The following is a 13,539-nucleotide window of genomic DNA, read 5'->3' as shown; positions in this document are numbered from 1 at the left end:
TTGCATCCCATATGGTTTCCCCCCAAGTGTGCCAGGAGTCATTTCTGAGCACAGAGCTAGGGATAGCCCCTGAGCACTGCCAGGTGTGGCCCATAAAAGAAAACAAAAAGTGGAAAGACCATAAATGGAGGGAGGGGGTTCACGCCCAAACAGTGCTCAGGAAGCCCAGGGACGCCACCTATGAGTCTTCCAAAGCATATAACTCCTGTTTTGCTATTTTTCTTACAACCTATTATGTTTCTCAAGTACTAATCATTTAAAAAACTTCATGCTTAGTTATGCTCTCTCTCCCTCTGGCCCCAAATCACACTTAGAATCAAATACATAGGCTGTTAAAAGGACAGAAAAAAAAGCCATACATAAAAGGTTATACCAGACACAACATATTTTTATCCCCCTCCCCACTCTAAGACACAACATATTTAAAGACAAAATTTAAAGTATCAGTTGACAACTGGATCCAAGCAGCACTTAAGTTAAGGCGCCCACTCGACACATGGACAATCTCAGTTCCCTCCCTGGCAGAGCCAGGAATAGCATCTAAGCATCAAGGATGTGGCTCAACTACCTCTTGCCTCCACCTCCACACCAGGCTAAAACGGGTGAGGACTGACCCAAAACCAAGATTCCAGTTCTACTGTAAAGTGGCGAGTTCAGGGTTTAGCATTCTTCTAAAAGGACTCCAATGTTCCTTTGGGGGAGGGGAGAGATCCCACACACAGGCATTACTCCTGGCTCTGCATTATGAATCATTCCTGGAGGGCTCAGGAGACCCTGTGGGGTGCTGGGGATTGAATCCAGGTCTATCATGTGCAAGGTAAACACCTTGTTACACTACCATCACTCCAGCCCCAAGACCCCCCACCTAACATTTGAATGTAGTCAGAGAAAATAAAATCACAGGATTATAATGAAGTTGAAATGCATCTCATTAGAATGAAAGAAATAAGAGCATTTCTTTGATGATAAACAGAACGAACAGCAGCGTAAGAACATGAGAGGATTTTGATGACAAAGGGCACCAGACTTTACGATTACAGGAGATAATTTCATTTAAAGAGACTGAGGGGGCAGGAAGATAACTCAAATCAGGGTTCATCATCTCGTCTGCTAGTGCTCAGATGGTGAGGTTAGCCTTGGTGATCCTTGAATGCTACCAAGCTGGAGCACCTCACTTCCTTGCCTAAATGCTTAACCATCAGGCCCACAAACTGCCAAGACAACTTCAATAAGATAAGGGCCTAGGGCCAGAGAGCTAGAACCATGGGTAAGGAATGTGCCTTGCACATGGCCTACCCAGGTTCCTATCTGGCACCTCTGAGGTTCCAAGTCCTTCCAGGAATGACCCCTAAGCAGAATCAAAAGCAAGTCCTGAGGACTACCAGGTATGTTCCAATAAGCTAAACAAACAAATAATACAGACAAAAAGTTCGCATTCAACCATTACATTGTACTTCTGTGCTTTTGATATGTTTCAGTATTTCATTACAAGATCATCTCCTCTGTAAGTTCAGAGAGATGGTTCAATGGGTAGTGCAAGGCTCTGCAGGAGGAAGGGAGGCCCAGGGCGGATGGTTCCCCACCTCTAAGTCACACCAAGAGTGACCCTGAGTAGAGCTGGGGCTAGTCCCTGAACACTGCTGACTGTGGCCTAAACACATTTTGGATGTGTTCATACTACTAGAATGAGAACTTTCTTCTGCAGTGCCATGACTCAAGCCATGGCATCATACTTGTGATGTATATGAGTTTTTACTTAGATAGTAATTCTGGTTCTGATCTCAATAGAAACCAGGGTTCCGTTGACTGCTCAGTATTAATATAAAAAACCACTGTACTAGGGAACACATTACAATCACAGTAGTGGAGCAAGATCATTTTTGAGGGAATAACAGGGAAAGAAAGAGGACTGTGAAACTTTTTTTGGGGGGGGGGGAGGGGGGTTTGGGCCACTCCTGGGTCTGTGCTCAGAAATCACTCCTGGACCATATGGGACTCTCGGGATCAAACTCAGGTCATTCCTGGGTCAGCCACATAAAAGGCAAAAGCACTACCTCTGTGCTATTGCTCCGGCCCCAGTGAAACATTCTTAACTTTAAATTACCTCAGGATTACAAGTTTTCATCAACTTTCCCGCTACACTTTAGTGCTGGATGGCTTCAACCAAAAAACTAATACTAAAGTAAAACAGTACCAACAGAGAGGCTGGAAGGACTAAAGTCAGGTATCTTAGCTGACGTGACAATTGGGCTCAGACCAACAAGTTCCAGCAATGAACATTAGTACAAAAAAAAATCTTCCTCTCTCGACAATGTTCCCTTGAACAGATACTGATTTCTTTCTTTTGCCCTCACACCTTTCTAAATTTTACTCAATAAAAACTATCTTGCTTCACTTATTTAAAATTAACAACAACAACAATAAAACCATTAGCCTATAAAATCCTGGTAAAACCTGAGACCCACCAGTTTTGTACCTGTACAGCTGACTTTTACAATTAAGAAGAGGCCAAGACAGGAAAACAGGAAAGGAAAATGTGTGTGACAAAGTCATAATCAAATCAAAGTAGGCATGGGCCGGCAAGGTGGCGCTAGAGGTAAGGTGTCTGCCTTGCAAGCGCTAGCTAAGGAAGGACCAAGGTTCGACCCCCGGCATCCCATATGGTCCCCCCAAGCCAGGGGCAATTTCTGAGCACTTAGCCAGGAGTAACCCCTGAACATCAAACGGGTGTGGCCCAAAAACAAAAACAAAAACAAAAATCAAAGTAGGCAAGCATAGTAAGAAAGGGTGAAAAATGAAAAGGGAGGCTGGGCAGAGATTGAGAGAAACTATTCACCCAATATCCATTTGATATGTAAGATCTATGATATATCGGTAGAACTTAACAAGAAAAAAATCAGTGAACCCCATCAAAAATTGGAAGACGAACAGAAACTTCCTCAATGAAGAAATACAACTGGGCAAAAGACGTGAAAAAAATGTCCCATGTCACTATCTGGAAGATACAACGCAAAGCAGAAGTGAGAGATCATCTCACAACACAAAGAATGGCACACATCACAGCAAACAAGGGACTCTCATTCACTGCTGGTGGGAATGTAGACTGGTCCAGCCTTTTTGGAAAACAATATGAACATTCCTCAAAAAAACTAGAAATAAGAGGCCGAAGCGATAGCACAGCAGCAGGGCGTGTGCCTTACATGGAGGTAGGGCATTCGCTTTGCATGCAGAAGGACAGTGGTTAGAATCCCGGCATCCCATATGGTCCCCCGAGCCAGTCAGGAGTAACTCCTGAGTACTGCTGGGTGTGACCCACAAACAAACGAAATTTATTTTATTTTATTTTATTTTTTATTTTATATAGTGTAGCAGATATGGCATTTGCCTTGCACACAATTGACCTGGGTTCAGTCCTGAGCACTGCACATGGTCATCCAAGCCAGCCAGGAGCAATTGTGAGGGGCCAGAACAATGCTGATACAAGACAGACCTGGGTTCGATTCCCAGTGTCCCATATGGTCCCCCGAGCCTGCCAGGAGTGATTTCTGAGCACAGAGCCAGGAGTAAACCCTAAGCGTCACCAGGTGTGCCCCCCCCCAAATAATAAAACCAGGAACAATTGTTGAGCACAGCCAAGTGTGGCCCCAAAACAGTACAAAACATTAACAAAAGTATAATTACTTTTTTTTTGGTGGGGGGCCACACCCGGTGGTGCTCAGGGGTTACTCCTGGCTATCTGCTCAGAAATAGCTCCTAGCAGGCACGGGGGACCATATGGGACGCCGGGATTCGAACCAACCACCTTGGGTCCTGGGTTGGCTGCTTGCATGGCAAATGCCGCTGTGCTATCTCTCCGGCCTCAAAAAGTATAATTTCTTTAGAAATGAGAAGGTTCAGTGGGCTGGAAACAAACTTTGATCCCATCCTGGCACCTCTTGGTCCCCAGTACTGCCAAGAGTGACCCCCAAAACCTAAACAGAGAGCCAAGAGTATCCCAAGTATCACCAGATGTGGAAAAAAGAAAAAAAGATTTCCTTTTTTTGAGTGAGGGAAAGCTCAAAGTGCAGAAGAGTGGCTCTGCTTGCATGTGGGAGTCTAAGTTCCGTCTGTGGCCCCTGAGTGGTCCCCAAGAACCACAAACACGCCCCAAGTATGACCAGGGGTGGCTCCAAAACAAAACATAAAGAGAAGAATAATTATTCTGTGTGTGGCTGCAGGGCAGTCCAGAAAAGGAGACATTTACCTTGCACGCAGCTGACCCACAACTTTTTTTCCTTCTACATCTCCAACTTTATATATTAAAAAGAACATGGTGGCAAAACTGGCTAACCACATGTAAAAATTAGAGCTGGATCTCATACTTGACACAAAGTCAATTCAAAGGGATTGAAGACTTTGAGATCAGATCAAAATCTATGGAATACTTTGAGGAAAATACAGGCAGGACACTCCAAGATTTAGACCACAAAGATGCTTTCAAAGGTGACATACTCAAAATTAAGTAAAAGAGACCACAGCAAATTAAATAGTTTCTGGGGCCAGAGTGAAAGCACAGTGGTAGGGCGTTTGCCTTGCATGTGGCTGACCAAGGACAGACCTGGGTTCGATCCCTGGCATCCCATATGGTCCCCAAGCCAGGAGCAGTTTCTGAGTGCACAGCCGGGAGTAACCCCTGAGCATCACCAGGTGTGGCCCAAAAACAAACAAAAAATAATAATAAAAATAAAAATTTTCTGCATGGCAAAAGAAACAAGGCTAACAGAGCCTGTACCAGAGAGATGGCACAGCAGTAGGGCGTTTGCCTTAGATGCAGAAGGATGGTGGTTCAAATCCCAACATCTCATATGGTCTCCCAAGCCTGCCAGGAGCGGTTTCTAAGTGTAGAGCCAGGAGTAACCCCTGAGCGCTGCCGGGTGTGGACCCCCCCCCCCCCCCGGCAAAAAAAAAAAATCTAAAAAGAGACATTTTCCTGAATAGGAAAAAAATATTTGTACCTAACACAGCAGATATAAGGTTGATAACCAGGATATATAATTTACTACTGAAAATGAAAAAAAAAACTATCAAAAAATAGTAAAGGAAAAGGGAAACCAGTTCTCTGAAGATGGCCAACTGATGGGCAACAGGCATATGAAACAAAGATCAGCATCACTTATCGAACTCTCATCCACTGCTAGTAGGAACAGTGTCTGTCAACCCCTATTGACAACAATATGGATGGGGCAGGAGTGATAGCACAGCAGGTAGGGAGTTTACCTTGTAGTCGGCCAACCTGAGTTTGGTCCCCAGAGCACCGATAAGAATGACCCCTGAACACAAAGCCAGACGTAACCCTCTCATACTGCCAGGTGTGACCCAAAAACAAAAACGGGGGGGGGGGGGGAAGGAGAGAGAGAGAGAGAGAGAGAGAGAGAGAGAGAGAGAGAGAGAGAGAGAGAGAGAGAGAGAGAGAGAGAGAGAGAGAGAGAGAACAATATGGAGGGTTCTCAAATGAAAAACTGAAGTACACATATATAACCCGGTGTTTCACTTTCGGGCATCTACCTACCTCCAGGACAGACAAACATTCTTTCAAAAGGACAGTCTGCACCATTAGTCATTGCTGCACTCAGGACAATAGCTGAGGTTTGCCATGAAATTAGATGTCCAGCAATGAAATTAGATGTCCAGCAATAAGTGGATCGTGAAGATGTTGCACATATACAATAAAATACTATTCAGCTATAAAATATACTGACATCATATAATTCACTGCAACGTAGATAGAACTGGAAGATATCATGTCAAATGAAGTAAGCCAAAAGGATAAACACAGGATGATTTATCATTTATACATGGTATGTAGAGTAACTGGATGAGGAAATGCAAGTTTAAAGGGGACGACAAGTGCCTGAGAACAGATGAGTAAAGAAACTGTGGTACAGTGGAGTACTATGCAGCCATTAGGAAAAATAAAATTATAAAATATGCTTATAGATGGATATGAAGAGCATTTTGCTGAATGAAATGAGTCAGTGAGAGGGACACACATAGAACCTTCACATTCATTAGTGGGATGCTAAAAAAAAAAATCTAAACTAACATAGTATGCTAATGATACCCAAAGATAACAGAAACAAAAGCCCAGAGGTAGGAACCCCTGCTTGGTCCAAGGTAGGAAGCTTGCCAGAGAGGTAGAGTGCAATTAGGACAGAGAAGGGACCGCTATGACAGTTGGTGGAGCGTTTGCCTTGCACGCAGGATGGACCTGGTTCGATCCCCAGCGTCCTTTATGGTCCCCCAAGCCAGGAACAATTTCACATAGCCAGGAGTAATCGCTGAGTATCACCAGGTGTGGCCCCAAAACAAAACAAAACAAAAGAGCAAAAGGAGGGAAAAAAAAATCAAGTGATGGGGGGGATGAAAAGACAAAGGAAAAGCAGAAAAGGGCAATGGTCAGGGGAATTCAGGTACACAGTTGGTGTTAAGGAAGGAGAGAGCTAAAGATCCAACCCCCAGAGGCAACAGCACTGAAATTTACTCAAATCTTAACAACCAGGCATGAAATGGTGCCTGTCAAGAGGGGTTGGGGGATAGGAGAGGGAACTTGGTGGAGGCAAGCTGACGGTGGGAACAGGATCAGTGCTGGAACATTCTATGCCTAAAACCCAGCTATGAATAGCTTTGCAAATTACTGTGCTTTAATAAAATAAAAAATACTTAATACATAAAAGTACTATCATGCAATTCAATTAGAAGAATGATCTATCGTCCACATTCTGCCTGCAAGCTAAACTTGAAATCATTAAAATGTAATGAAAACCAAAACTAAACTAAATTAAACTAAAAGTACTCTCAAAAAAAAAACCAAACTTTTAAAGAGCCCAAGGATCGCTCAGTGGCAAAAGTACCTTGCAAGCCCGAGGCTGAGAGGCTGCAAGTCCCGGCCCTGACACTGCCTGCCATGTTTGTACATCCCAATACACTGAGAATGGAGCAGCCAGTGTGTGAGAGCAATGGAGCCTTAACAGCAGTCTACAAGGGAGAGGAGGAAGGTGGAGAAAGAGGTCAGGGGAAGAGACTTCTCAAATTTGTGTTTTTAGCGACTTCAAGGAAGTGTACTGAGATTAAGGTACCCGCCTAGCCTGGGACTTGACCTCCCTCTAGTCCAGTGTTTTTCTTCTCTTTTCCTTTGGGGTTTTAGGGTCAAATCCGGCAGCACTCAGGGGTTACTCCTGGCTCTATGCTCAGAAATCTCCGGGGACCATATGGGATGCCGGGATTCGAACCACTGTCCTTAACGCCTTACTGTAAAGTAATTCTCTTGAATAGGAATCAAATAAGCCCAAAGAAATTATTTTCTAAGTACTCTATTATAAAATGAATCATTAGAATCTAATGATTGGTCTATTTGTGAGCCGCATGTTACGGATGAAAATGGAATTTTTCCCACGGCACACCAGACAATATCTCACAGCACACTAGTGTACCAGGGCATAGTGGTTGAAAAATGCTGCTCTACTCAATCTTCAACACTGCATGGTCCCCTGAACACCACTAGGAGGAGCCAATTCCAATCCAATGCATCTACAATGGTTATGACGCCAACCAACCCTTCAAAAAATAAAGAATTTAAAAATTGGCTCAGGCTGGAGACAGCTCAGAGGTCAAAAGCCAGTCACTAAGTCCTGAACCCTGGTGGCTCCCTGCTGGGGAAACCCCCCAAAAAACCCAAAGACATGCAATGTACTTAATACTAAACAAATGACAACCAAAAGATAAGACTATGGAAATGCTGAAAAAATATTCACAGATGATTTGACAGATTATTATTGGACAAGTGTGACTTCTCAAAGAAAGCCAGACAAACAGTATCTTTAAACAAACAAAAGTGCAGGGGTTCAAGTGATAGTGTAACAGGTAACACATTTGCCGTGCACATGGCCCAGGTTCGATCCCCAGCATCCCATATGGTCCACCAAGCCTGCTCTGAAGTGATCCCTGAGAGCAAAAGTAGGAGCGAGCTCTCAGCAGCTCCAGGTATGACCCAAGAATCCTCCTTTCCTCCCAAAAAAGGGGAAAAGAAAAGTAATTGACAATTCCACAAAGATGATGACTGTTTTTATTAATTCAGACCTATATCTCATGCTGAACCACAAGCAAAGATCTGAGAATTCAAACAGATGGGGGTGCACAAGGAGGCACTCAACTTGCATGTGCGACAGCTACATATGTGAGGTCCTAGGTTCAATTCTCAGCATTGCAAAAAAGTGATAGTAAAAAAATATAATGGAGAAGAATTTTAAAAATACAGTCATGGGCTGGAGATACAGGCCAGTGGTTAAGCCACTTGCCTTGCACATGACCCTTTGGAATTCAATCCCAGGACATCACTAGGTCTACCTTGCACTGCCAGGAGTGAGCCTTGAGAACAGAGCCAGGAAAAGGCCCAAGACCGCCAGGTTTGGCCCCAAAACAAATGCAAACAGCAAATTGAAAAAATTACATTCATTTGGTACAGTCTTTGCCTAGTCTAACATCAATTTAAAATCTTTCTTCTGCTAAAACTTTGAGTACACAGGTGGGCCACACCAATGAAAGTCTAATTCTGTATATCTTTTTGCAATTTAGTAAAGTTTAACTTTTTTTTTTTGTTTGTTTGTCTTGGGCCACACTTGGCGATGCTCAGGGGTTACTCCTGGCTGTGCTCAGAAATCACTCCTGGTAGATTTGGTGAACATGCCGGGAACCGAACCTGGGTTCTTCCTGTCGATGTGCTATCTCTCTGGCCCCATCTTTTACATTATTTTTGTTTGTTTGTTTTTGGGTCACACCTGGCAGCGCTCAGGGGTTCCTCCTGGCTCTACGCTCAGAAATCGCTCCTGGCAGGCTCAGGGGACCATATGGGATGGTGGGATTCGAACTACCGTCCTTCTGCGTGGAAGGCAAACGCCTTACCTCCATGCTATCTCTCAGGCCCCATCTTTTACATTACTAAGCTTTCAAACCTATGATAATTTTTTTTGTTTTGGTTATTGAGCCACACCCGATGATGCTCGGGGTAAACTCCTGCCGATGATGCTCGGGGTAAACTCCTGGCTATGCACTCAAAAATCGCTCCTAGCTTGGGGGACTAATTGGGACGCTGGAAGATTGGGACGCTGGAAGATCGAACCGCCGGTCGTTTGTCCTAGGTAAGCAGCATGCAAGGCCTTACCACTTGCGCCACTGCTCCAGCCCCTCCTATAACGATTTTTGAATGTACACTAGTCTTTCCTTTTCAGTCTCAAACATACTGGAGGATACTTAGAACATAAGTTCCCAAGCTTCCTAAATTTGCTGCATCTTCAGTATTTCAGGAAAAATAATTTTTGGCAGCAACCCTAAGCCTAACAGCTTTATTTACTGCTAGTAGTTAATTGAAAACCCCACCTGAAAAGAAAAACATAAAAAAGGAACTAAAGAACAACGTGTATGTAACTCTTTTTTCTCTTTACTCTTCCTGGTTTCTGGGCTTTCCCAGTGATGCTCAGCTTACACCTGGCTCTGTACCTCAGGGATCGCTCCTGGCAGGGCGAGAGAAGCCACATATGTGGTCCAAGGGTTTGAACTGGGTCACCATCTTGCCTGTGTTCTACCTACTGAGCCCTTACTTCATTCTGAAGTATACCTAAAGAATGTCAATTGCCTTTGTGCAGTGCACATCTTCTCAACATTGGAATCAGACTCCACTGATTTTCATGCGTTTCTCACAGCAATCCCTAAAAATCAAATAGATAGACCACTGGAAAGAATGCAGCAATGATCAGACTTAACGGACTCAAATTAGCAGTCCACCTGTAACTACCAGTAACTAACTAGTCAGCAGCTTCAACATCCAGCAATAAGCTCCAAGACACTGTAGTTTCTATGCACCATATGTAATATTGTGGCTTCTGACTCAGTGATCTGTGTTGGAAATCAGGCTCTACTAATAACTCTATAACTGTGCAGCTAGATGGGCATCCTGATCCTTGAACGACTGCATCTCGGAGAATTTTTGTAAGGAATGATAAGATAGCCTGGATGCACATGAAACGTGTTTGGTAAAGGCATATTAAGTAATTCTATCATTAAAACTGAACAAGTAGTTTATAAAACCAGGTTTTTCAAGCTTCTGGATATGAGAAAAAGCCATATTAAAAGGTACACACAGGAGCAAGCGAGCAAGAAGGAGAGAAAGCAAAGTGAGAAAGGTGTTTACCTTGCATGCAGCAGACCCAGGTTTACTCCCAGCACCCAAAACACACCAGGAAATCCCCAAGCACATAGCCTGCGAAAGTCCAGAGTGCTGCTGGATGTGGCCAAAAATAAAAATGTATATACAAAGATTGTGAAGAAGTGTTAAACAAGGGCAAGAGAACTACAATCCACACCAAGGATGTCACACTGTTACGATACCATCACCATCACAATCACCATAATTAGCAGGCAAATCCTGTTAACTGATAGCCAGTACTTTAAGAGCATCCTCTAACAGATAATCACAGTTAAAAAAAAAATTGTGTAAACTAGGATTTTTTCCTTTTGGTTTTAGGTCACACCCAATAGTGGAAGAGCTACTCTAGGCCTGGGTGGTAGGGGCTGCTCTAGCAATGCTCTAAAGGCTAAATGGTGCAGGGGATCCAACCAGGATTCTGTATATAAAGCAGAATCCTTAGCTCTTTGTTATCTCTCCATCTCTGAGATTTTCTAAAATACACCAAGAACTGCCCTTTAAAAATACTTAAACAGGGGCCGGAGCAATAGCACAGCGGTGGGGCATCTGCCTTGTACACGGTGACCAGTGATGGATCTGGGTTCGATCCCCAGCACCCCCATGTTGTCTGTCCCCTGAGACAGCCAGGAGAGATTTCTGAGTGCAGAGCCTGGACTAACCTCTAAGTGCTGCGGGGTATGGCCCAGAAACAAAAAACAACTTAAACAGGGTCAGACTTATAACACAGCAGACAGGCGCTTGCCCTGATAGGAGTCAGGATCCCTAAACACCTGTGCCCAGCTATCAGCACCTCCGACCAAAACCAACAACAACCAAATAAAAGCATAAAACGAGTTGCACTCACTTGACTATAACACAAGCCTCTTCCCAAAAAGCTTAATATAGTTCAATATTATTCATATCTGTGTTCAAACCCGCATTCTCACATGATGAAACTTATTTTCAAATGCACCCCGTGGGACTACAGCAACAGTGCAGTCAGTAAGGCACTTGCCTTAAACATAGCTGTCCTGGGCTGGATCTCTAGACCTCTGGAGGTACTGGAGTATAAGCAACATTGGGTGTGGTCCAAAAACCAAACAAAACCAACCCCTTATTCTTGGCTTGGGGTGTTCAGTGGCAAAGCACCTGCAATGCAAGCACGTGGTCCTAGGTTTGAATCCCCCACAGAAAACAATCAAAAAAAAAAAAAAAAAAGGACAAAAATCACAACAAATTATTCTTGGACCACCCACTTTAGCTGCAATTATACCAGTAATAAAGTGGTTAAGTCAAAGGATTTCTCAACCCAGATTACTTTTCAATTTTTAATTTAGTTAGTGGACAACTGTTCAACGTTGAGTAAAAGTAACATAGATATTAAATGAGTCTGATATTTCTTCTAAAAATTCTTACAGAAACTAGAGGGGTAAAGGAGCCTGTACACCAACCAAATTATAATATCCTATCACAAAGTTTGTCTCTGGCTTGGAGCAATAGTACAACAGTAACAGTACTTGCCTTGTGAACAGTGGACCTGGGTTCAAACCCTGGCATCCTATAAGGTCTGCAAGCACAGCTACCATTTATTCCTGAGTGTACAACCAGGAGTACCACCACGTATGGCCAAAAAAGAAAAATCAAGTCTGCGTGCCTTTGCTTTTCATGACAGTCAATCGGCAAACCCTTTCGCCAAATCCCTCATTTTTCGAAGGCGGATACATATACTTTCCCAATGCACCCTAAGAGAACCCAAGGCTGTTTACTTCCCATCTTTAAACTCGACAAAACAATACAACTGAACTCAGTTACCACACTGGGAAGGATAAGATTTTTTTTTTTTTGCCTTCTGGGCCACACCTAACAGTGCTCAGGAATAATCATTCCCGGCGGCTCGGGTAAGATGCTGGGAATCAAACCTGGGTCAGTCAAGTGCAAGGCAAGCAAGTACAGTGCCCACTCTACTATCTCTCAGACCCCCAAGGAGAGATTAGCTTTCAAACAAATTAAGAAATGCTCTTTATAATGCAATTTAGCACCCACCTATTTAAGGCTATTTCGAGATCTGACCATTATGCCCGAGTTAGTGGGATAAAGTAAAGAGAATCTGACAGTTTCGAGAAGGGATGTAGACCAGCGGCAGCACCCTTTTAGCCTTTACAGCCCAGGGCAACGTTTTCTCTAGAGATGCTATTTTTATTTGAGGAGCCCCCCGGTTTGATTCCTTTCTAGCAAGGCAAATACCATCAGAGAAGCATCTTCCTTTCCATCTAGCAAGGATGCTTTCCAGGAAAGAGCTGCCTCTCTTGCACAACACCGTACCACTTGGGCCACCTACTGTGTGGCCTAAGAACAGAAAAGAAAGGCAAAGAACAAAACCTTTTAGGCATGTTTCTTCTACAGCCTAGAGCCGTTTTGGTATCAAGGCGATCGTCCTGACCCAACAAGAACAACAACAACAACAACAAGCCCTTCTCAGAGGGAAGCCCCAGAAAAGGGGAGTCCTGGCTCCAGGCAGAAGCCGGGGGTGGGAGTGGGGGGCGGACAGGAGGCGGCAGAAGCAGAGAAGCAGGAGGTGCAAGAGAGAGGAGCAAAGAGGAGGAGGGGCAGGAGGAAAAGCATCAGCAGGAGCTGGATCAGGAGCAGAGCAGAAGCAGGAGGAGCTGCACGGAGCAGGAGCTGCATGGAGCAAAAAAAAGCAGCAGGAAGTTTTTCAACGGGGCGGGTGGCGAGAGCACGCGCCCTGGAGGGCCGGGTGCATGCATGCGCCCCGCTTGCTTGCAGGGAGCCCCACGCACAGATCGGCGGCACCCGCGAGCAGCCCATGAGGAAGCAAGCCCGCGCGCACCTTTCCAGGAGCCCCGTTCCTCCTCCTCCTCCTCCTCCACCTCCATGCAGCCTGCAGCCAGGGGGGGTGCAGAGAAGCAGAAGTGGGGTGTGTGTGTGTGTGTGTGTGTGTGTGTAGATGCATCCCTTCCAGGGAGGGAAGGCGGGACCCCCCCAGGGGTGCAGAGAAGCAGAAGTGGGGTGTGTGTGTGTGTGTGTGTGTGTGTGTGTGTGTGTGTGTGTGCAGATGCATCCCTTCCAGGGCGGGACCCCGGGACCCCCCACAGAGCAGGCAGTGGGGAGAGAGGGAGGATCCCGGGCAGGAGCTGGGGTGCAGCCGGCGAGTGAGGGGCGCCCGGGTTGGGGGGGACGATCGCCCGGGTTGGGGGGGACGATCGGGGCCGGGCGAGCAACGGTGTGTGTGGGGGGGCGGGGGCCGCATCACAAAGCAGCCAGGCAGGCGCCCGTCGTCGTCTTCGATGCGCCTCGGGGGGCCT

General features: G+C 45.2%; 1 protein-coding gene across 1 annotated transcript in view; it reads right to left on the bottom strand.

The window, feature by feature from the left end:
• Positions 1–13,539, bottom strand: part of RSF1 (remodeling and spacing factor 1) — a 109,480-nt gene that overhangs the window by 95,683 nt on the left and 258 nt on the right. The gene's annotated exons all lie outside the window — the stretch shown is intronic.

The sequence above is a fragment of the Suncus etruscus genome, chromosome 7 (assembly GCF_024139225.1).
Source record: "Suncus etruscus isolate mSunEtr1 chromosome 7, mSunEtr1.pri.cur, whole genome shotgun sequence".
Lineage (NCBI taxonomy): Eukaryota > Metazoa > Chordata > Mammalia > Eulipotyphla > Soricidae > Suncus > Suncus etruscus.
Note: the sequence above shows the minus strand (reverse complement) of the source record. Positions and strands in the feature narration are given on the sequence as shown.